Source organism: Pan paniscus, chromosome 19 (genome assembly GCF_029289425.2).
Source record: "Pan paniscus chromosome 19, NHGRI_mPanPan1-v2.0_pri, whole genome shotgun sequence".
NCBI lineage: Eukaryota > Metazoa > Chordata > Mammalia > Primates > Hominidae > Pan > Pan paniscus.
This window is the reverse complement of record NC_073268.2, coordinates 20,902,088-20,926,181: the sequence shown is the minus strand read 5'-3', so window position 1 is coordinate 20,926,181 and position 24,094 is coordinate 20,902,088.

The following is a 24,094-nucleotide window of genomic DNA, read 5'->3' as shown; positions in this document are numbered from 1 at the left end:
CAGCCTGGGTGACAGCAAGACTCTGTCTCAAACAACAGAAAAAAAAATTTATATATATAATTGCATATCCTGCACAATCAGAAGCAGACCAGCGGTGGGGGGAGAAATGGGTGTGGGGGTAGCTAGGTGAGGCCCAGGAATAGAAGAGGGGGAAGAGTAGGGGAGGGAACAACAGGGCCAAGAGAGTTTAATCAGTGACACACAGCTTCAATTTACCCAAACGCTAGCTCCATAAATGTCAAAACACATTTTCAACTTTTTATTGAAGACTAGCACACCTAAAGTGCACAGATTGTAAATGTTCAGCTCAATGGATTTTCACAAACAAAGCGCATCAATGCAACCAGCACCCAGCTTAAGAAACAGAACATTACAAGCCCCTAGGAAGTCCTCCCAGTGTCCCCTACCTTTCTATCCCTTCCCTGCTGAGGATAACCATTTTTCCTGATTTCTAACACATAAGTTATGTGGAATCAGATAGTATTCTTTTTTCTTTCTTTCCCCTCCACCTTTTTTTTTTTTTTTTTTTTTTTTCTGAGACAGAGTCTCACTCTGTTGCCCAGGCTGGAGTGCAATGGCACAATCTCAGCTCACTGCAATCTCCACCTCCCGAGTTTAAGCAATTCTCTTGCCTCTGCCTCCCGAGTAGCTGGGATTACAGGCATGCGCCACCATGCCCGGCTAATTTTTGTATTTTTAGTAGAGATGGGGTTTCACCATGTTGGCCAGGCTGGTCTCAAACTCCTGACCTCAGGTGATACGCCCGCCTCGGCCTCCCAAAGTGCTGGGATTACAGAAGTGAGCCACCATGCCTGGACTTTTTTTTTTTTTTTTTTTTTTTGAGACAGGGTCTCACTCTGTCACCCAGGCTGGAGCGTAGTAGCGCGATCTCGGCTCACTGCAACCTCTGCCTCCCGGGTTCAAGCAATTCTCTGCCTTAGCCTCCGGAGTAGCTGGGATTACAGGTGCCCACCACCACACTCAGCTAATTTTTGTATTTTTAATAGAAACAGGGTTTCACCATGTTGGCCAGGCTGTTCTTGAACTCCTGACCTCTTGATCCACCCTCCTCTGCCTCCCAAAGTGCTGGGATTACAGTTGTGAGCCACCGCACCTGGCCACATAGTATTCTTTTAGGTTCAGTTTCTTCTGCTCAATATTATGTTTGTGAAATAAATTCATCCGTGTTGTTGTGTGTACAGTTTGTTCATTCTTATCTCTATGTAATATTCTGTGGTGTGAACATATCATTATTTATTTATTTGTTGTAGTATTTACAGGCATTTGGATAGTTTCAGGTTTGGAAATATTATGATTACTGTGGCTACGAGCATTTCTTTTTTAAGCGTGCCCATCTGAGACAGCAGAACTTTTTTTTTTTTTTTTTTTTTTAGTACAGATAAGGTCTTGCTATTGCTATGTTGCCCAGGCTGGTCTCAGACTCCTTGCCTCAAGCAATCCTCCTGCCTCAGCCTCCAAAAGTGCTGAGATTACAAGCATGAGACCACGCCTGGCCGAGCAGAACATTCTTGGAAGTGTCTTTTGGTGAACATATATACACACGTCTTTTGAGTATATACACCTAGGAGTTGAATTGCTGGGTTATAGGGTGTGTATGTGTTGCACTTTAGCAGATATGGCCAATTTCCTGAAGTGGCTGTACCAATGTACACTCCCATCAACACAGTATGAGACCTGGTTATACCACATCCTCACCAATACTTGGCATCATGTTTGTCTTTTCATTTTAGTCATTCTGGTGGATGGGTGGTGGTATTTCACTGTGGCTTTAATTTGCATTTTCCTGATGATTGATTAAAAGAGCATCTTTTCATGGTTTTGTTTTTTTTTTTTTTTTTTTTTTGACAGTCTCACTCTGTCGCCCAGGCTGGAGTGTAATGGCGTGATCTCAGCTCACTGCAACCTCTGCCTCCCAGGTTCAAGCAATTCTCCTACCTCAGCCTTCCAAGTAGCTGGGATTACAGGTGCACGCCACCATGCCCAGCTAATTTTTGTATTTTTAGTAGAGACGGGGTTTCACCATGTTGGCCAGGTTGGTCTCGAACTCCTGACCTCGTGATCCGCCCACCTCGGCCTCCGAAAGTGCTGGCATTACAGGCATGAGCCACCACGCTGGGCCCTTTTCATGTTTATTAACCATTTGGTTATCCTCTGTTGTGAATTGTCTGATCAAGCCTTTTGCCTATTTTTCTTTTGAATTGTCCACCTTTTCTTTTTGATTTGTAAACATTCTATTTATTTTTTGGAAATAAGTCCCTTACAAATATCTTCTCCCATCCTGTAGCGTGCCTTTCCATTATCTTAATGGTATGATCAATATAGTCCAATTATCACTTTCCATAAACATTTTAAATCAGTAGCCAGAATATATGCATCCTCCTAGCAATTAGATCAAATTGCCTCTTCATGGACAACTTCTTAGCTCTGCCCAACTCTGCCCAGGGGAGCTCTCCAGAGCCCTGCCTACCTGCATATTAGACCCACACTCTCACCCATACACATCACCCCCCAACTCTGAATGACAGGTCAGTACCAGCTAGTAAGCACCCCCATTTCAGAGTGGATGGATTGGGAATCCCATCTCTGAGAGTGTCAGGCCGGCAGGAGAAGCCACCTCAGAAGTCTGGAGTGAGGCTAGGATGGGGCAAAAACACTTGTATATGTGTGAGTCAGTGAGTGTGCTTCCTCATGCATGGCCCTGAATGCCTGTGTGCATTTTTGTAAGAGGAGTCTCCTCTACTGATTGAGGAAGGACAGTACACACTCATGTACGCCACTTAGCTACAGTGTGAACCATGCCCCTAGATGTGATGCTCTTGTGCAGTGCACAAACTGAACACTTGTACTTGGTAGGCTTGCTTACAGGCAGAGTCAGGCAAAAGCCAGAGAAGGGTTTAGCTAAGGTTGTGGTAGAAGCAGGGGGACTAGCAGGGGCTGGGGGGAAAGCAGGTTAAGGCACGTGGAAGGAACAGTCGTGACTGGACAGAACCCAACAGGACTGGACAAAATCTTTCAAGCTCATGAAATGTCATCAAGACTTGTGCCTGAAGATGGGTCAGGCTGGATTCTGTGCTCAACTGGCTGCCTGAGCCTGATGCCTGTGTTCAGTCTATGTTCAACGGGCTGCTCCAGGCTGGGGACAGCTGCTCATTTTGTCCTGGATAAGAGGGTTTCTTCTTCAGATGACCTTTGGTAAGGGGTGTTCTAAGGAGAAGGAGGAAAGTGGTGGCCCCAAGTCTGTAGCCTCCAGCAGCCAATTGGGGTGCCAAAGGCAGCTGGAGGCCAGGCGTGGTGGTTCATGCTTGTAATCCCAACACTTTGGGAGGCCAAGGTGGGCGAATCACCTGAGATTGGGAGTTCAAGACCAGCCTGGCCAACATGGTGAAACCCCGTCTCTACTAAAAATATAAAAATGAGCCGGGTGTGGTGGTGCACGCTTGTAATCCCAGCTACTTGGGTGGCTGAGGCAGGAGAATTGCTTGAACCCAGGAGGCAGAGGTTGCAGTGGGCCAAGGTCACGCCATTGCACTCCAGCCTGGGTGACAGCGAGATGCTGTCTTAAAACAAACAAACAAACAAACAACAACAACAACAACAACAACAACGCAGCTGGAGTAGGAGACAGGGACAAGGAGGGTTTTGGGGGTGGAGCTGATGCCCTGAGATAAGGGAAGCAGTAAAGGGGTGCTGGGTGGCCCTCCAGTGGCTCTCCTACCGCGGGCCCTACCTGATGGAGCCCCAGCTCTGGGGCCTGCTCAGTGCCCCAAAGACCCAGTCCTGCTGAGAACGGGAAGCTGGAGCCTCTTCTGGGAACTCAGGGATCTGGGTGCCTGTTCCCAAGGGGAGAATGAGAACTGTTAGGCAGCAGCCCGGCTACAGGGGGCACTGCAGGGATGAGGACCATGCCCTGGGGGCTCCCTCAAGGCCCCCCAAGCACACGTGTCATAGGCATAGCCCCTCAGATACCACTAGCTCACCCACTGCCCTCATTCAACAAGCTCAGACACCCAACGCTCCCCGGGGCCGGGTCTTAGGCGCACATCGGCTCGCGGTGCACGTCCACTCTCCTGTAGGCTCGTGCCCTTGACATATCCGGGGCTGTCACAGTCCCATGCCCCCACCCCGACCCCGCGCGAGTCTGCTCGATGACGTCGCTGTCGCACCCCACCGGCCTCCCGGGGTCCTCCCCAGGCGCGCGCAGGGGCCGCGTGTCCGGTGCCGGCCGGGCTGAGTGTTCTGAGGCGAGCGGCTGCTGTTTGCGCAGCTAAGTGGCGTCTGTGTACCCAGCGGGGCGCAGCGGCCGCGCGCTTATCTCCCGCAAACACCGCGCCCGGATCCGCCGGAACCACGGCCGCGCCGCCCCATTTGCACGCCCCGGCCGCCGGAGGCCCTTATCGCCCGCGTTTATCGGGCCATCGCTGATAAGAAACCGAGGGAGCGGCGGGGCGGCCCCTCTCCTTGGATCCAAGAAGCGATGGGGTCGCTGTTAGGGGGGCGCCAGCCCCGGGGATGCGGGGAGCCTTCGCAGCCTCCGGGTCAGCCCTGCTCCTTTCCCCTCTGCGCGGCCGGGATGTGGCCTCGGCCTGGCCGACCCCGGTGCCCTGTCGGTCCTGGCCTTCTTTTCCTTGTGGCCCTCTACACAGCCAGGGCCCCACCTCTTGACCTGGATTCACAGCAGGTGGGAGCAGGAGGCTCCTCGGGAATTCCTAAACACAGCTACCATCAACACCACCCATAATAACCAATAATTATAATAATATCTAACTGAACTGGGGCGCAGGCCTGCCTGAGAAGCATGACTGCCATCTGCTTTAATTTTCCCAACTATTCCGTGAGGGACGCACTGTTTCCCCCATTTCGCAGAGGTGGAAACCGCTTACTTAGAGAGGCTGGAAACCTTAGGGCTTGCAGCTGGCCAGTGGCCGGGTAGGGATTTGAAACTGGGTCTGTCTGAACCCAGACTCTGCACTTGCCTCCTAAGACACCAGCGTGTTAGTCCCACCTCCTCCTTTACAGGCGAATAAAGGGGCGCAGCCTGGAAGGCCCATACCAGGCAGTCCTCTGCATTGCCACATCTATGCCCTGCCCAATGCATCTGGTTGTCAGGCACCAGTCAGCTCTGAGGTTATTGAAATTGATCATCTAAATCTACACCAGGGCTTGAGCGGCTGATTAAATCTCGATTTTGCTCTTAATTAAATCCTGCCTGGTTGTATGAGATGGTGGAACTGGGCATGACTTTGTCTGTTTCTCTTCTAAAGTTGTAGAAAAGTTGTTATATGACTTTTATAATGAAAAAGGAAAGGCTCTTCTAAATATACAAACAAACAAAAGAAATATAAAGGAAAGGTTTATAAATTTGACGACATTAAAATGTAATAGTTCTCTGTATAATAAAAAACTAAATTAAAAGGCAACTCTCAAAATTAAGAAAACATTCACAACGTATACAACCAAAGAAGCACTAAGATCTGGAATACATGAAGAGTACCTACAAATAATAAGAAAATGACAGAGACTCCCACTTATTTTCATTTTTTTTTTTTTATTTATAAATACATGAAACAAGATCTTGCTCTGTCACCCAAGCTGAAGTGCAGTGGCGTGATCATAGCTCATTGCAACCTCAATTTCCTAGGCTCAAGCAATCCTCCCACCTCAGCCTCCTGAGTAGCTGGGACTACAGGTGCATACCACCCCACCCAGCTATTTTTTAATTTTTGTAGATACGGGGTCTCACTATACTCATAGACCAGGCTGGTCTGGAACTCTTGTCCTCAAGAGATCCTCGGCCTCAGCCTCCCAAAGTGTAGCCACAGAGATGTTTTTAAATGACAATGTCCAAGGCTGCCTGGGCCATGGCAAGTTCCCTCACAACACAGTAACACCCTCACTGGTGAGACTGTAACAGGCCTCACAGGAGGCTGGGTTAGGGTAAATGTACCTATCCTTCAATCCAAGGCTTCCATGTTTGTGAATGTAACCAATGGATATATCCAGAGATAGCACAAGGCTATTCATCAATGTGATTAACAGTAGCACACACACAAAATAGGAAACAGCACAAATTTCCAAATTTGTTCCATGAACAAATTATAGTATAAATGAGGTGTAATATTCCAATGGAATCATTAAAAATCATGTTTTGGAAAAATGTTAAATGACATGGAAATATTTATGAAATATGATTTTATGGGGGAAAGCAGAATACAAAAAAATACCTATATATAATAATTCCAATTTTGTAAAATATATGTCTACACACAGGAAGAAAAGTCTGTAGAGGTATTCTATATATGAAAATGTTGGCCAGGCGCGGTGGCTCACGCCTGTAATCCCAGCACTTTGGGAGGCCGAAGTGGGCGGATCACCTGAGGTCAGGATTTTAAGACTACTAGCCTGACCAACATGGTGAAACCCCGTCTCTACTATAAATACCAAATTAGTCGGATGTAGTGGTGCATGCCTGTAATCCCAGCTACCTGGGAGGCTGAGGCAGGAGAATTGCTTAAACCCGGGAGGCGGGGGTTGCAGTGAGCCGAGATCATGCCATTCATTGCACTCCAGCCTGGGCAACAAGAGCAAAACTCTGTCTCAAAAAAAAAAAAAAAAGAAAAGAAAAGAGAGAGAGGGTGAGCGTCTAGGTCTTTCTTTCCTGAACACGTCGTGCCCATATGCGTGTTCAAGACAGATGGCATGGAGTGTGCCTGAGAGGTCAATGCCTGTTGCTCTCCACGGTTCACCCCAAGACTGGGTCATGTGGCTTCCTGTGCACCCCAAGACTGGGTCATGTGGCTTCCTGTGCACCCCAAGGTTCTGTAGCCTTGCAGCTTAAAGGAAAGGAGTTTGAATATTGTGGCACCAGACAAGCCTGAACTGAAATTCCAGCTCTACAGCCCACTGATTTTCAGCAAGCCACTTTGCCTTCCCAAGCCCTGGTTTCCTCATCTGGAAAGAACAATAATAGCCTTGCAAGGTCATGTAAGGACCACAGATATTGGGGAAAAAAACACAGAGCAGGGGTTCATTATACCCTTCCCAGGGCTGCTGTCTGCCTCAGGACTCAGAAACCAGGAGCCACCGTCAGTGCAGCCTGCGTGTTCCTGCCCTCTGCCCACATACCTGCTGACACGTGGATTCTCAACACCAGCTGTCACAAACTATTTTTGGGATCCCAACTCTATCTATCATCCCAGTTTTGTTGCATGATAAGCACACTGCTAAGCATTCTACATTTAATCCCACAGCAATCCTATGAGGTTCACATTATTAGCTCCACATTACTCATAGGGAAACTGAGGCTCAGAGAGGTTATGCGACCTGCCCAAGTTCCTACAGCAAGTCAACGGAAACACCAGGGCTCAGCTCAGGCCGGTCTGGCCCTGGCCTCATGAAGCCAGATGCTAACACATTCCTCGGGCCCCTGTGTCCACCCCTCCTCTGGTGGTCAGCACAGACATGGTGACCGTGGCCCTGAAACCATGTCTCTATTACCAGTATCATCAGACTGGGCAGAGCTCTCCCCTCCCTTGCCCTTATTAATTGCACCTGGAGACTCCTGAGAAAATGGGGCTTCCCTCCCTCCCCGCCGCTGCTCTCTGACTTAATTACTTCTCCTCCTGGCTGTAATGAATGTTTCTGAGCCCCTGAGACTGAGCTTCATCAGAAGCAGCTGCCTCCAGGACTCTAGCCCTGTCTCCCCAGCCCTATTCCTCTGGGCCCAGCCCATCGCCTCTACCCTGGGACTTCAGCTACAAAAGGCATCTGGGCAGGGGAGACTCCCAGCCTCTCAGCCTCCCTGCTACTGATGGAATTCAGCTCGAAGATCAGACCTTGAGAGGTCGACCCATACTGGGGGTTCTGAATCCTCAGTCCCCCATCCAGCAATCTGTCTCCAGGTCTTGGAGCAGACAGCTCAGACTGACCACTCTTCCCAGCTTCCCACATGCCACACCCCTGTGGGGCTGGCATGAAGAGGCCATTTCTTCCCTTTGTTCATCCAACCAACATTCACTGGGCCCCTCGTCTGTGCCAGTCCTTGCTCCAGGCACTGAGAGGAGGCCAGTGCCTGTTGTTCTGAGCAAAACAGACATGGCATGTGCCCTCTAAGAGCTTACAGTCCAGCAGGGAACACAGCCAAAAACAAACAGATGAACAGAGAACTAAAATTAGCAATAGGGAGGGAGGAAGGGGGCAAGGATGGAGAACGAGCGCTTCGGTAGCAGGGAGGGGCAGAGAGCGGTGGGACATATGCCTCCATCTGTCCTGTCCAGTCCCCACGCCGGAAGTCCTCACAGCAGTCTGCTCTGCATCCCTCCTACTTCAGACCAACATGGTCTACTGGACCATCACCTCCAATCACCCAGGGCCACAGCCACACGCCATCCCACTCATCCATCACTGAAATGACCACAGGGAGAGGAGAAGGTGACCGGTGGGAGCCCCAGAGCCACCAAGTCAGGAGGAAGGGCAGCAGAATGAAGACATTTCCTCCTGTTTCTGCCTCTTCATCCTTCCACCAGGGTCTCATCCCACTGCCAATCATCAAAATAATTTCCAGGTAGATTAAAGAGTTAAATATAAAAATAAATTGAACTATGGAAAACAGGATGAAATGGAATCATCAGACCTCTTGCGGAAAGGGAGCTTTACGAGCGTAAAAGCTCTGGAAGAAATCACAAAAAGAAAGGTCAACAGCCTTGCCCGCACAAGCGTTAAACGGTGTGCATGTCATAAAAGCGTAACTGAAATCACAGATCAGACCACCTCGCTTTGCCAGGCTAACTTTAATTTATCCTCAATTCAGCTCCCCGGGGAAGCTTCCCTGACCACTTCACCTGCCCTGGGTTGACTGCCACCCTGAGCACTCCAGGGCACTCAATCCTCTCTCAGAGCGGAGTTGAAACCATGTTGTGATGATTTCTGTATATTTCCATCCCCATGGACCATGGGCACCTTGACATTTTATTGTTTTGATAATCTCCATGGCCAGCACACAGAGATATTTAACACAAAGTAGAACTCAATAACATCTTTTTTCTTTTTAGTGGATATTTTCTGGTTCTCTAGCTTTTTTTTTTTTTTTTCTTCTTTCTTTCTGTCTTTTTTTTTTTTTTTTTGAGACGGAGTATCACTCTGTCACCCAGGCTGGAGTGCAATGGCACAATCTCGGCTCATTGCAACCTCCACCTCCTGGGTTCAAGTGATTCTCCCACCTCAGCCTCCAGAATAGCTGGGATTACAGGCATGCACCAACACACCGGCTAATGTTTGTATTTTCAGTAGAGACAGGGTTTCGCCATGTTGGCCAGGCTGGTCTTGAACTCCTGACCTCAAGTGATCTGCCCGCCTCAGCCTCCCAAAGTGCTGAGATTACAAGTGTGAGCCACCGCACCCGGCCCTAGCATTTTTTTAATTGTAAAAAACACATAACAGGCTGGGCGCGGTGGCTCACGCCTGTAATCCCAAGACTTCGGGAGGCCAAGGCGGGCGGATCACGAGGTCAGGAGATCAAGACCATCCTGGCTAACACGGTGAAACCCCATCTCTGCTAAAAATACAAAACATTAGCCGGGCGTGGTGGCGGGCGCCTGTAGTCCCAGCTACTCGGGAGGCTGAGGCAGGAGAATGCCGTGAACCCAGGAGGCAGAGTTTGCAGTGAGCTGAGATCATGCCACTGCACTCCAGCCTGGGTGACAGAGCAAGACTCCGTCTCAAAAAAAAAAAAAAAAAAAAACACACACACACACATAACATAAAATTTGCCATCTTAATTTTTGGAGGAACTGCCATACTGCTTCCATAGCAGCCACACCATTTCACATTCCCACCCAGAGTACAGTAGGATTCCAGTTTCTCCACATCCTCACAACACTTGTTGTTAGCCATCCTGATGTGTGTGAAGCAGTTTTGATTTGCATTTCTCAATAACTGTTTTTTAAATGAAGGAATCAATAGACTAAGAAAAATTCAGATGGCAAATATGACAAAGGGTTAATACAAGGCCAGCACGGTGGCTCCACACCTATAATCCCAGCACTTTGGGAGGCTGAGGTGAGAGGATCCTTTGAGCTCAGGAGTTTGAGGCTGCAGTGAGCTATGATCACACCACCGCACTCCAGCCTGGGAGACAGACCAAGAGGCTGTCTCTTAAAAAAAAAAAAAAAAAAAAATATACATATATATATATACACAAATCTATAAGTAAGACATTAGGATCCCCCAAAGGTAAATGGACATGAACAGACAAGTCCACTAGCAAGGAACCATACCAACATTGGCAACCAAAAAAGGCAAAATGGGATGCCATGTTTTACCTGGTAAGATTTCCAAAATAAATTAATCAAGCTCACAGATGGCAAGAATACAGGAAAACGGGCACACTGGCTGGCTCGTGGCTGCTGAGAGTGTACACTGGCACAACTCTTTGAAAAGCAGCTTCTCGACGGGGCGAGGTGGCTCACACCTGTAATCCCAGCACTTTGGGAGGCTGAGGCGGGCAGATCACTTGAGGTCAGGAGTTCGAGACCAGCCTGGCCAACATGGTGAAACCCTGTCTCTACTAAAAATACAAAAAATTAGCCAGGCACAGTGGCACACACCTGTAATCCCAGCTACTCGGGAGGCTAAGGCATGAGAATTGCTTGAAGCCAGGAGGTGGAGGTTGTAGTGAGCCGAGATCGCACCATTGCACTCCAGCCTGGGTGACAGAGCGAGACTCCATCTCAAAAAAAAGAAAGAAAGAAAAGCAACTTCTCAAGACTCAAGAGCATTAAAAATATTCATGCACTCTAACCCAGAAATTCAGCTTCTGGGCACTTGCTGAAATATTACTTCTAATGGCAAAAACCGCAATTACTTTTGCACCAACCTAATACATGCAATCGGGAGATACAAGGCACAAAATGTACACCACAGTTCATTTATAATAGCAAAAACTTGGAAGCATCATAAATCTCTAATAACAGCATATTTGATATAAAATTATGAAACATTCCTACAATGTAACATTATGCAGTCACCTAAAAGATGATTACGAAATTTATGATATGAGAAACTAGGATTTAATGTTGTTGTTTTTTTTTTTTTTTTGAGACGGAGTCTCGCTCTGTCACCCAGGCTGGAGTGCAATGACTCGATCTCGGCTCACTGCAAGCTCCGCCTCCCGGGTTCACGCCATTCTCCTGCCTCAGTCTCTCCGAGTAGCTGGGACTACAGGCGCCCGCCACCATGCCCGGCTAATTTTTTGTATTTTTTAGTAGAGACGGGGTTTCACCATGGTCTCGAACTCCTCACCTCATGATCCGCCCGCCTCAGCCTCCCAAAGTGCTGGGATTACAAGCGTGAGCCACCGCGCCCGGCCTAGGATTTAATGTTATGCGGGAAAGACAGGATACAAAATGTCACCTGCAATAAGATCTCAACTGGGGCCAGGCACAGTGGCTCATGCCTGTAATCCCAGCACTTTGGGAGGCTGAGGCAGGTAGATCACCTGAGGTCAGGAGTTCGAGACTACCCTGGCCAACATGGTGAAACCCTGTCTCTGCTAATAATACAAAAAATTAGCCAGGCATTGTGGCAGGCACCTGTAATCCCAGCTATTTGGGAAGCTGAGGCAGGAGAAACACTTGAACCCAGGAGGGAGAGGTTGCAGTGAGCTGAGATCTTGTCATTGCACTCCAGCCTGGGCAAAAAGAGTGAAATTCCATCTCAAATAAATAAATAAATAAGATCTCAACTGGGAAAAGAAATAAGGGTAGTAAGTCTATGTAAAACTATATGGTCAGGCTGGTGGATGCTGCCTCCGGCAGACGGGCTGTAGCAAATGCTTTTTTTCTTCCTTTTGCTTCTCCATGCTTCCTCTCCCCACAACATACGTCTTCCTGAACCAGTAATGTCATTAAAATATTTTGTGTAGCCTGGGCAACATGGTGAAACTCCATCTCTACAAAAAATTGGCTGGGCGTGGTGGCCCATGCCCATAGTCCCAGCTACCTGGGAGGCTGAGGCTGGAGGATCACTAAGCCTGGTGGTCGAGGCTGCAGCGAGCTGTGATTGTGCTACTGCACTCTAGCCTGGGCAACACAGTGAGGCCTTGTCTCAAAAGAAAAAAAAAAAAGGCCGGGCGCGGTGGCTCACGCCTGTAATCCCAGCACTCTGGGAGGCCGAGGCAGACGGATCACGAGGTCAGGAGATCGAGACCACCCTGACTAACACGGTGAAACCCCGTCTGTACTAAAAAAGTACAAAAAATTAGCTGGGCGTGGTGGCGGGCGCCTGTAGCCCAGCTACTCGGGAGGCTGAGGCAGGAGAATGGCGTGAACCTGGGAGGCGGAGCTTGCAGTGAGCCAAGACTGTGCATTGCACTCCAGCCTGGGCAACAGTGCAAGACTCTGTCTCAAAAAAAAAAAAAAAAAAAAAAAAGGTAAACCTTTACCAGATATTCCCTCTTCTGAATATTTATCCTTCAAAAAAATATTTCAACAATATAAGGGAACGCTTTATGCACAAAAGTGCTCATTACAGCATCATTTATAACCATATATAAATTGGATGATAATCAAGTGCTTAATAATAGGAAACTGAGGCCAGGCACGGTGGATCATGCCTGTAATCTCAGAACTTTGGGAGGCCGAGGCAGATGGATCACTTGAGGTCAGGAGCTCGAGACCAGCTTGGCCAACACGGTGAAACCCCGTCTCTACTAAAAATACAAAATTAGCCGGGCATGGTGGTGCATGCCTGTAATTCCAGCTACTCGGGAGGCTGAGGCAGGAGAACTGCTTGAACCTGGGAGGCGGAGGTTGCGGTGAGCTGAGATCACGCCATTGCACTCCAGCCTGGGCAACAAGAGCAAAACGCCATCTCAAAAAAAAAAAAAAATTAAAAATACAAAATTAGCCGGGTATGGTGGCAGGCGCCTGTAATCCCATCTATTCAGGAGGCTGAGGCACGCGAATCACTTGATGGCCATGTGACCACAGAAGCAGATTGGAGTGATGTAGCCACAAGTCAAGGGCTGCCCGCAACCACACAGGCTAGAACAGGGGGAGGATTGTCGCCTGCAGGTTTCAGAGGAAGCATGTCTGCCTTCCGGCCTCCAGACAGTGAGAGGACACACTTCTGTTGTTTAAGCCACCAATTTGTGGTGCTTTGTTATGGTAGCCTTAGGAAATGAATACAGAAAGTAATATGAAAAATGCTGCGCTGGGCGCTGCGACGCACACCTGTAATCCCAGCATTTCAGGAGGCCAAGGAGGGTGGAATGCTTGAGCCCAGGAATTTGAGACCAGCCTGGTCAACATGGCAAAACCCTATCTCTACAAAAAAATAATACAAAAATTAGCCAGGCATGGGCTGGGTGCTGTGGCTCACGCCTGTAATCCCAGCACTTTGGGAGGCCAAGGCGGGTGGATCACGAGGTCAGGAGATCAAGACCAACCCGGCTAACACGGTGAAACCCCATCTCTACTAAAAATACAAAAAATTAGCCGGGCGTGGTGGCGGTGTCTGTAGTCCCAGGTACTCGGGAGGCTGAGGCAGAAGAATGGCGTGAACCCGCGAGGCAGAGCTTGCAGTGAGCCGAGATTGCACCACTGCACTCCAGCCTGGGAGACAGAGCGCAACTCCATCTCCAAAAAAAAAAAAAAAAAATTAGCCAGGCATGGTGGGGCACATCTGTCATCCCAGCTACTCAGGTGGCTGAGGCAGAAGGATCATTTGAGCCTGGGAGGCAGAGGCTGCAATGAGCTGATATCGTGCCACTGCACTCCAGCCTGGGCAACAGAGTGAGACTCTGTCTTAAAAAAAAAAAAATGCTGTGACATACTGATAAGTGAAAAATCAGAAAAATTAATTCTATATACACAATAATACAGCCATGTTTTTAAGTGTAAAAAGAGCTTGAAAAGAAATAGACCAAAAGCAAACTGCAGCTGTATTTGTGGGCCAGGTAGGTTTTGTTTATCCAATTTTCAACATTTTTGGTAACTTCTCTAAGTTACTTTTATTTTTTGAAATTATTTATTAATTATTATTATTATTATTTTGAGACAGGGTCCTGCTCTGTTGCCCAGGCTGGGGTGCAGTGGCACAATCTCTGGTCACTGCAGCCTCCACCACCTGGATTCAAGTGATCCTCCCACCTCAGCCTGCCCAGTAGCTGGGACTACAGGCATGCGTTACCAGGCCTGGCTAATTTTCAAATTATTTGTAGAGATGAGGTCTCTCTACATTACCCGGGCTTGTCTCAGACTCCTGGGCTCAAGTGATCCTCCTGCCTCAGCCTCCCAAAGTGCTGGGATTACAGGCATGGGCCACTACACCCAGCCTGAAAAAAAATTTAAAAAAATTATAAGTATACTGTGCTGTAACCATCAGCCCCCTCTGTCTGTTCCCACTGCCAGGCCCCCCTCTCTCTGCCTGGGAGCTGTTCTTATCTCCCAAGTGCTCAACACAAATCAAGGCACTCCCTTCCTCAAAACCCTGCAGCGGCTCCCCAGGTCTCCTTAACCTACACCCCACCCCTGGCCTCAAGCTACCGTCGGCTTTACCCTTCCCCTGCCCCACTCACAGTAACAGTCAAGTCAGCGAACATTGCCACTTTCTTGGTTTCTCTGTTTGAGCCGCAGCCACCGTGTAAGGTAGGGAGAGAAGCTTTCTCCCTACTGAGAAGATGGAAGGATCCCCAGAGTGGGAGCAAAAGTCCTGCACACAGTCAGCCCGAATCCAGTGATTGAGGCTAGGACTCGAACCTCGCGTTTTGATCCAGGGTGCGGCAAGGGCGCCCCATTAACGTGTCCCGCCCGGGGATGCCTGAGCCCCCTCCTCCGTGGCTCAGCCTGAGGGGAGAACTCCCCACCTTCGTCCCAAATAAAACCTCCTGCTCCTCTCAACGCCTTTGCCCCTGATTCCCCCGTTAGGCTGCACCCTCACTCCCCCACCCACGAGCTGCGTTTTCCCGGAAGGGTTGGGGTCTCGGGATCCGAGACAGAGCCCTGCCTGGGCCCAACGAACGGGAGGGCGCTGGCTGGGGCCGGGGGTGGCCAGGGCCCCGGGGGAAAGGCGGTAAGCATGAGCAAGAGGGTATCAGGAGTCGCCCCAGCCTCGCCGCCCCGGGGCGGTTCCCACTAGCACCTCGGGAGGATCCCTTCGCTCCGCCGGTCCCCGCAGGGCAGGCGGACCCCACGCGGCCAGTCCGGGACTACCCGAGACTTTGCATCGCGTGGCCGGGCCGGCATCGCCCCTTGGTGGCAATTGTTTGTCATTACAACCTGGGGCGCAAAGTGGAATCCCTGTCCTCTATCCACCGAGGACCCCTGGGGTATTTTGGCGGCTGGACCTGCGCCCTGAGTCCAGGAGGCTCGATATTCACCCTTAGGATATTTTCCTGAACCCCGATACCCCACAATCTCCTATCCACACATTAACTTTACCTTGGGATATGCAGATATTAAGTAGAACCCTATGAAATTTACATTAGTTAACCGTTTTTGTTTGGTTTGGTTTGGTTTGGTTTGGTTATGTTTGAGACAGAGTCTCGCTCTGTCACCCACGCTGGAGGCGATCTCAGCTCACTGCAACCTCCGCCTCCCGGGTTCAAGTGATTCTCCTGCCTCAGCCTCCCGAGTAGCTGGGACCACAGATGGTTATAACAATACCTCCCATCCCACATGCCCTTCCACAAGGAGGCCCTGACATCTCCCATCAAGAAATGCAGACGGGCCGGGCACGGCGGCTCACGCCTGTAATCCCAGTGCTTTGGGAGGCCCAGGTGGGTGGATCACTTGAGGTCAGGAGTTCAAGACCAGCCTGACCAACATGGTGAAACCCCGTCTCTACTAAAAATACAAAAATTAGCCGGGTGTGGTGGCAGGCGCCTGTAGTCCCAGCTACTTGGGAGGCTGAGGCAAGAGGATCGCTTGAACCCAGGAGGCAGAGGTTGCGGTGAGCTGAGATCCAGCCACTGCACTCCAGCCTGGGTGACACTCCATCTCAATGAAAAAAAAAAACGAAAAGAAGAGAAATGCAGGCATGCAGGCTGCGACAGTGGCTCACACCTGTAATCCCAACACTTTGGGAGGCCAAGGCAGTTGGATCGCTTGAGCTCAGGAGTTTAAGACTAGCTGGGCAACATAGCAAAACTCTGTCTCTACAAAAAAAGAAAGAAAAAAATTATATATATATATAGATGAAAGAAATGCAGCCTATGACCCCTTCCCTTGAGTCTGGTGGGCTTGTGACACACTTATAACCAATAGGATGAGGCAGAAGTAATGCTACAGGACTGCTAAGGTTGAACTTTAAAAGACAGTGCAGCAGCCACCTTTTCTGCTGGACCAGGTGGGCTTGAAGCCTCCAGCTGCCCTGTAAGCAGACCAACTGCCCTGAGGCTGCTCCAAATCAGCCTGCCCAGAGAGACCACTCTGAGACTACGTGGAGAGAGAGAGAGATGCTTGTCCAGCCCCCAGCTGGACCCAGGCCCCACCCTTGCTGTCCCAGCTCCAGCCATCATCTGACTGCAACCACATGAGAAACTCTGAACTAGAACCACCAGGTAAGCCCTTCCTGAATTCCTCATGGATAGCATCCATGAGCAAATAAAATGGTTCTTTCAAGCCATGGGGTTTTGGGGTAATTTTCATTTTTTGAGACAGTGTCTCACTCTGTCACCCAGGCTGGAGTGCAGTGGTGTAATCTCAGCCCACTGCAACCTCCACCTCCTGGGTTCAGGTGATCCTCCTACCTCAGCCTCCCAAGCAGCTAGGACCACATATGTCCACCACCAGACCTGGCTAATTTCTTGTTTTTTATTTTTACTTTATGCTGGGTTTTTTTTGTTTTTGTTGGTTTGTTTATTTGTTCATTTGTTTTGAGACAGGGTCTTGCTCTGTTGCCCAAGCTGGAGTGCAGTGGCGCAATCTCAGCTCACTGCAACCCCCACCTCCTGGGCTTAGGCCATCCTCCCACCTCAGCCACCCGAGTAGCTGGAACTACAGGCGCACACCACCACGCCCAGCTAATTTTTGTATTTTTTTATAGAGACAAGGTTTTGCCATGTTGCCCAGGCTGGTCTCAAATTCCTGAGCTCAAGCAATGTACCTGCCTCAGCCTCCCAAAGTGCTGGGATTACAGGTATGAGCCACTGCACGTGGCCTAATTTTTTACGGTTTCTTTTTTTGGGGTATTGTTGTTGTTGTTTGGTTGTTTTGTTTTGTTTTGTTTTGAGACAGAGTCTGTCTCTGTCACCAGGCTGGAGTGCAGTGGCATGATCTCGACTCACTGCAACCTCTGTCTCCCAGGTTCAAGTGATTCCCCGGCCTCAGCCTCCTGAGTAGCTGGGATTACAGGCATGCACCACCACACCTGGCTAACTTTTTTGTATTTTTAGTAGAGACAGGATTTCACCATACTGGCCAGGCTAGTCTAGAACTCCTGACCTTGTGATCCACCCGCCTTGGCCTCCCAAAGTGCTGAGATTACAGGCATGAGCCACTGCGCCTGGCCGGGTGTTCCCATTTTAAACAGGGTGGTAACACTTGAGCAAACCCTGATGGAGGTTACCATGGGGATACCTGCAGAAAATGTCCCAAGTAGAGGACACAGCCAGTGCCAAGGCAAAAGTAATTGTACCTGACATGCTTAAGCTATGTGAAGAGGTCCTCATGGCTGGTGAGGAGTGAGCTGGCTGGAGGGGCAGGGGCAGTAGGAAATAAGGTCAAACAAGTGCCTGGCAATCACAAGGACTTCGACTTTTACTCTCAGTGAGATGGAAGCCATGAGAGTTCAGAACAGAGGAATGACACCATGGGACTCACCTTTCAAAAATCACTGAGGCAGCTGTGTTGAGAATAGACTCTAGTGGGCAAAAATGGAAGCAAGAAGGCCATTTAGGAAGCTATTTCTTCAACTCAGGGTGGTATCCTGGAGGAGGTGGGAAAACATTGGATATTGGATATATTTTATGGGTAGAATATATACTGACTAATTGGACATAGGGTATGAAAAAAAAATCAAGAATGACCATAGATTGGTTTTTTTGTTTTTGTTTTTTGAGACAGAGTCTCACTCTGTCGCCCAGGCTGGAGTGCAGTGGCAAGATCTCGTCTCACTGGAACCTCCACCTCCCAGGTTCAAGTCATTCTCCTGCCTTAGCCTCCTGAGAAGCTGGGATTACAGGTGCCCACCACCACATCTGGCTAATTTTTGTATTTTTAGTAGAGACGGAGTTTCACCATGTTGGCCAAGCTGGTCTCGAACTCCTGACTTCAGGTCATCTGCCCACTTTGGCCTCCCAAAGTATCGGGATTACAGGCATGAGGCACCATGCCTGAACCCACAGATTTTTTTTTTTTTTTAAAGAAACAGCTTTTCAGCCAGACACAGTGGCTCACACTTGTAATCCTAGCACTTTGGGAGGCCAAGACAGGCGGATTTCATGAGCTCAAGAGTTCGAGACCAGCCTGGGCAATACGATGAAACCGTGTCTCTACTAAAATGCAAAAAATTAGCCGGGCATGGCAGCATGCACCTGTAGTCCCAGCTACTTGGGAGGTTGAGGCAGGAAAATTGCCTGAACCTGGGAGGTGGAGGTTGCAGTGAGCTGAGATCAAGCCACTGCACTTCAATCTGGGTGACAGAGTGAGACTCTGTCTCAAAAAGAAAAGAAAAGAAAAGAAAAAAAAAGAAACAGGGTTTCACTGTGTTGTCCAGGCTGCAGTACAGTGGTGCATTCATAGCTCACTGCAGCCTCAACCTCCCTGGCTCAAGAGATCCTCCTGCCTCAGCCTCCCAAGTAGCCAGGATTATAGGCATGAGTCACTACGCCCAACTGATCATAGATTTTTGGCTCTGAGAAAAGAGGAAACTGAGCTGCCATCAACTGAGATGGGAAGATGTGAGTAAAGTAGATTTGGCCACAGCATGGGGGAATGGCACTCTGATTTAGATGCCTGGAATGTGAGATGCCTACTACATGTCTATTATATTAGGTCCAAGGGGTCGAGTAGGTAGTTAGAGACACAGATCTGCAGTTCAGAAGAATGGTCTGGGCTGAAATTAAAAACATGACAGTCATCAGCTTAGAGATGGTATTTAAGTCATAAAACTACACAGGATCCCGAGAGAGAGAAAGTAGAGAAAAGGACCAAGGCCTGAGCCCTGTGGTTCTCCATCAGGAAGACAGCAGGAGAAAGAGGAGGACCAGGAAGGGAGTGTGAGGAAGAGCAGCCTGAGGCCAGGTGAAGGGGGTGTCGAGGAGGAGGGAGGGAGGCAAAGGTGGCCAATAGGCTTAGGGGGAGGAGGGCTGAGAATTGACCCTTAGATTTAGCAATGCAGTGGTCACTGGTGACCTTGACAGTGACTCTGGTAGGCGTGGGGGAGATGGCCTAAGTGGATTGCGCCTAAGGGAGAACGAGAGGGAGGACCTGGAGGCGGCAACTTTGTTCGCTTTTTCCAGGAATTTTGAAGGTAAAAGGAGCAAAGAATTGGGGCAACATCTAGTTGATCCCAGAGTGGGGTTGAGGGGTGGCGGGGGAGGTGAAGTCAGAAGTTTTGTTAGAGGCCGGGCACGGTCGCTCACGCCTGTAATCCCAGCACTTTGGGAGGCTGAGGAGGGCAGATCACCTAAGGTGAGGAGGGCAGATCACCTAAGTTCAGGAGTTCAAGACCAGTCTGGCTAAAATGGTGAAACCCTGTTTCTACTAAAAATACAAAAAATCAGCCAGGCTGGTGGCGCGCACCTGTAATCCCAGCTACTCAGGAGGATGAGGCAGAAGAATTGCTTGAACCCAGGAGGCAGAGGTTGCAGTGAGCTGAGATCATGCCATTGCACTCCAGCTTGGGCAACAAGAGTGAAACTCCGTCTCAAAAAAAAAAAAAAAGAAAAGAAGTTTTGTTAAGATGGAAAATGACTGTGTTTATATGCTGGTGGGAATTTTGATGATGGAGCAGCAGAGGGAAGACTTCCTGGAGCAATGCTCAGGAGGAAGGAAGGGATGGGGCCTGTGCACCAGGACAGGAACTGGCTTTAGATGACACCTGTGCTGTCCATCTACACTAACAGGTGGAGAGCAGAGACATGGGTGCCTATGTTTTCCAAGAGCTTCCTTTTTCTTTTCTTTTTTTATTTTTGAGAAAAGCCTCACTCTGTTGCCCACGTTGGAGTGCAGTGGCGTGGTCATAGTTTATTGCATGCAGCTTCAACCTCCCAGGCTCAAGCAATCCTCCCACCTCCGCGTCCTGAGTAGCTGGAACTACACATGCACACCATTATGCCCAGCTTGTAGTTGTAAATTTAAAGTGAGACCAGGCGTCGAGGTTGTATGTCTTTCTCTAGCCATCATGCATGTTCAGCTGTGTAGTGCAGGCACAGGATAGATGGAAGGTGGATTTGATCAGGGTTTCTGTCACATGAGCATGACAAAGCCGGAGGACTGCCCTGTGTCTGCCTTTGGTTGGGCCTGGGTGTATCTGTGTGCCTTTGTAGATAAGGGCAGATGGCACTGTCAAGAGGTCTGTGCTACTCTGGGTGTGTCAAAGTGTCCTGTAGCTGTCAATGGCCACAGCTGGGTGTGTTTTTGTGTTCTTGGTGTCTTTTCACGTCTATGTCCATGTGTTCCTATATGACACAGTCGCTGAGAATGCCTGAGAATGCCTAAGTGTGCACTTTTTTTTTTTTTTTTTTTGAGACTGAGTCTTGCTCTGTCACACAGGCTGGAGTACAGTGGTGTGATCTTGGCTCACCGCAACCTCCACCTCCCAGGTTCAGCCTCCCGAGTAGCTGGGATTACAGGTGTCAGCCACCAAACCTGGCTAATTTTTGTATTTTTTTTTTTTAGCAGGGACAGGGCTTCGCTACGTTGGCCAGGCTGGTCTCAAACTCCTGACCTCAAGTGATCCGCCCGCCTCAGCCTCCCAAAGTGCTGGGATTATAGGCATGAGCCACCACACCTGGCCTATGTGAGTGCACAATTCTGTATCCAAACGTGTGTGAGTGGATCTGTGTACCTCTGTACACCTGTATGGTGTACAGGGGCATTCCTCTACGTACAGATGAGTGTCTGTGTGACTGTGGCTGGTGTGGGTCTCCAAGTTTGTCTACTGTGTCTCTTTGTACACCCATGTGTCTACACATCGTTTATCTGTTTGCATCTCAATGCTATGGGGCTCTGTATTTGTGTACTGTGCATGCTTGTGTGTGTGTCTCCCCTCAGGAGCTATGATGTGGTACTGTCAAATGTCAACCCCAGCCCCTCACCCTGGCCAATTCCTGTCACATTCATGCCCTGCTGGGCTGAGATGCGGCCAAGAAGAGCTGTATTGGGAGGGAAAGCCTTGGGCTTAAACCTGGCTACTGTGCTCGGGGCCCAGGACCCTTCTGGGTGGAAGTTGTGTCTCTGCTCCCAGGATCTCCAAGACCCAAGCCTGGTGAGAAGCTGGGCCCCTGAACCTGGGCACAATGACAACAGGCTCTGCTCTAACAAAATAACACCCACCTTTAAAGGAAGAAAAATGTGAGCTGGACCCATACATCAACAATGATCCTGTAGGCCTTCAACTCAGAGGGGTGGGGCTGGGTAGGAGTGCTGACCCCAGACACTCACACTCTTCTCCTCCAGAAAGCAGGGCCAGTCCCCAACCAGAGGAGAGGTGGAGGGGACACAGTGGCCCCAGGGTCAATGGGCCTGGAGTTAATCATCTACTCTGGTATCTCTGGGCCCCATTGGCTGCCTGGGGACACGGCCCTCTGGGATGAAACCCAAAGGAGTCAGAAGCCGCTTCCCAGCCCATTTCCACCTCATAGGCTCAGGGGCAATGGAGCTGATTCAGTCAGCAGGGACTGAATTGGGTGGATCCCTAGGAAGCCCCCAGTCTGAGGGAGATACCAGTCCTGCCCTCAGGGAGCCCCAGTCTGAGTCAAAGAGGACAGAGACAAGAAGGAATTCTGAGTGGAGAGGGGTCAGCAGGGGTGGCCTGCTGTGATGAAGAGCTGGCCTTGCAGCCTAGGGAAAGAGAAGCACATTTGGGTTGGAGGAGTTTGGAGAGGAAAACTATTATGCCCCTGGAGGCTAAGACCTCCTCCTCCAGTGGATTCTGAGAAGTGTGTGTGTGGCCGGGCCTGAGAGTAAAGAGGGAAGAGAAAGAAGGCCCTGGAGGTGGCCCCACCAGGTAGGGGGTGCAGCCCCTCCACGCCATTGCTTCATGCTTTACCTTGGAACCCAAGATTTCTAAGTGGGAAAACAAAAAAACTCAATGAGGAGGTCCTATGTCAGCCCCTCCTTCCACTACAGAGTCTCCCCCCGGGACAGTGTGTCCGAGGGGTGGGGGACTGCGGGGAAGATCCCAGAAACGGGTAAGCGCACTCACTCGGCCTCCCCTGGAGAATCCTCAGGAGGGAAGTAGCCCAAGCCCTGCTCCCCAAAAAGGCAGAGCCCCAGGTGTCAGGACTCCAGCATGGGGAGACAAAACCACATGCAAGGAAGCAGGGAGGAGCAGGGGTAGGAACTGAGGGTGCTTAGGGTCTGGCCATGCCACTGACGAGCTGTGTGACCTTGGCCAGGTTACCTCCCCTCTACAACAACAGAGGGTCCTCTTTCCCCCTCTACAACAACAGAGGGTCTGACTGGATCAGAGTGTACCCAAGGGCAGGATGTGTGCAGCTGACAGTGCCCAGCACATGGACACAGTATGAAGTAACATTGAATCATATCCTGTGAATGTTTTCAAGCCTTTCAACTCCTTTCCAAAACTTGCTTAAGAGCATGGATCTGGAGCAGAACTGCTTCCTAGACCAGCTCCACGGCTTGTGAGCTGAGTGACCCTGACCCTCACATATTTCTGTACCTCCATTTTCTCATCTGTAAAATGGGAATAATGATAATAGCTATCCTGGAGTCACTGAGAGGATTAAATGAATGACTATTTGTGAAGTCCTTTGCATAGTGCCTAGCATTCGACATGTGTTAGCTATTCCTCTACCACACAGAAGGCTTTGCTTGGTGCTCGGGTATCTTTAACACATGGCACCTGCTAACCTTCCATGTTACCAAGAAAGCAGGCAAGCTATGCAGCTGGAATATAATGGAAAGTAATAACATTGTTTTCCTCTCACTTGATTCTTTTTTAATTTTAATTTTAATTTTTTTGAGACAGGGTCTCATTCTGTCGCCCAGACGGGAGTGCAGTGGCACAGTCTCAGTTCACCGCAATCTCCTCCTCCCAGGCTCAAGTGATTCTCTGGCCTCCTGAGTAGCTGGGATTACAGGAACATGCCACTACTGCCTGGCTAATTTTTGTATTTTTAGTAGAGATGGGGTTTCACCATGTTGGCCAGGCTGGTCTTGAACTTCTGACCTCAAATGACCCACCCGCCTCCTCACTTGATTCTTAAGGCTTATGGCAAGTGATACTGGCCTAGTTACAGACCTAACATGGATAAACTTTAAGTTTAAAAAGGTTAAAGAGGGCCGGGCGTGGTGGCTCACGCCTGTAATCCCAGCACTTTGGGAGGCTGAGGCAGGTGGATCACGAGGTCAGGAGTTTGAGACAATCCTGGCCAACATGGTGAAACCCTGTCTCTACTAAAAATACAAAGATTAGCCGGGTGTGATGGTGTCTGCCTATAATCCCTGCTACTCAGGAGGCTGAGGCAGGAGAATCGCTTGAACCCAGAAGGCGGGGATTACAGTGAGCCGAGATCGCAACACTGCACTCCAGCCTGGGCAATAGGGTGGGACTCCATCTCAAACAAACAAACAAACAACAACAACAAAAAGGGTTACAGAGGTCGAGTGAAGTAGCTCACACCTGTAATCCCAGCACCTTGGGAGGCAGAAGTGGGAGGACTGCTTGAGCTCAGGAGTTCAAGAACAGTCTAGGCAACATGGTGAAAACCCGTCTTCAAAAAAAAAAAATTTTTTTTTTAATCAGCTGGGCATGGTGGTGTGCATTTGTGGTCCCAGCTACTAGGGAGACTGAGGCAGGAGGATCATTTGAACCTGGGAGGTGGAGGCTGCAGTGAGCTATGATTGCACCACTGTACTGCAGCCTGGGCAACAACAGAGTGAGACCCTAT